The following is a 1328-nucleotide window of genomic DNA, read 5'->3' as shown; positions in this document are numbered from 1 at the left end:
ATTGCTAGTTTAAATGGGTGACTTTGGAAATTGATTTAAACAAAAAAATCTAGCAGAGTCTTCAGTTCTGTTTGCTTTCAATTCCAAATGGGAAAAGGGAAACATCGAGAATCATCTTAAGGTTTAGCAAAGAAATCTCAGGAGTATTTAAACACTTCTGAAGCTACCCGATGGTTTTAATATGACCAGGACAACAACTTAAAAAGATAAATAGTCTGAATTAAATTTTTTTGTTAAGTGATTAAAGATATTTTCATGGGACATAGAAATAATCTTTGTGGTATGGGTGTCTTACAGGCCTCCCTTTGTAAGATACATTTGCAAATTCATATTTCCGATGCAGCCTTCTTGTCTACAGCTGTGAAAAAAAGGGATAGTGAGAGAGACAATTGTCTCCTTATCTTGCTAGGAGTTCTGTTACTAGCAGTTTGGAGATGGTATTTTAAGGCCAAAACATGAAATTCCTTTATTTAGCATGAAGCGAGTGAAAGCGTGTAGGCTTAAGAAGCTCAGAAATTTAAAACAGGAAGGGAATTCCCTGGCGGCCCAGTGGTTTGGACTCCGTGCTCTCACTGCCAAGGGCCCGGGTTCTATCCCTGATGGGGGAACTAAGATCCCACAAGCTGCATGGCACAGCCAAAAAAAAAAAAAACAAAATTAAACAGGGAAAAAAGATAGATGGGGTTGTAAATGACACATGACTTGAGGGACTTAAGTCCTATGGCTCTGCATGCTTTTAAGTCATTTGATGCATTATTGCCAAATTTCAAGGACTTCTTGTCTGAAGGCAAAGTGGTAACAGCCCTCTCCCCTCGGGAAGGCTTCACCTACAAGGTGTTTAAGACTCAGGAGGGGTGAGAGCGAAGATTCTGGCCAGAACTAGAGAGCCACAGGGATGGCAGAATGAGGGGCTTGGCACTAGAGTCAGCCTTGGGTATCCACGGGTTCCACATGCTGGGATCCAACTGATCTCAGGTGGCCTCAGCCTGCAGAGGCTTGAAGCAGGATTTCGGTTCCAGGCCAGAGATTGAAGTCAGGCCACAGCAGTGACAACGCTGAATCCTAGCCACTAGACCAGTGGCCGGTGGCAAGGCCCTGGCCCGTCAGCTGTGTAGAAATGAATTTCCACATAGAGACGGAAAGTAGTGAAGCAAGTAAAGTGTTTATTAGGAGGAAAAAGGGTATGTGTGGATAGACACAGGGCGGTCTCAGAAAAAGTCGCGCCCTAGTGGTAGTTTGTATCACTCATATGGGGCATTTCTTCTGGGTCTCCTTTGGCCAGTCATCTTGCTTTGCCTGGTTCTGAGTCCAAATTTGGTTTATCTCAG

Source organism: Neophocaena asiaeorientalis, unplaced genomic scaffold (genome assembly GCF_003031525.2).
Source record: "Neophocaena asiaeorientalis asiaeorientalis breed wild unplaced genomic scaffold, Neophocaena_asiaeorientalis_V1.1 scaffold357, whole genome shotgun sequence".
NCBI lineage: Eukaryota > Metazoa > Chordata > Mammalia > Artiodactyla > Phocoenidae > Neophocaena > Neophocaena asiaeorientalis.
The sequence above is the reverse complement of the archived record's forward strand: the minus strand, read 5'-3'. Positions refer to the sequence as shown.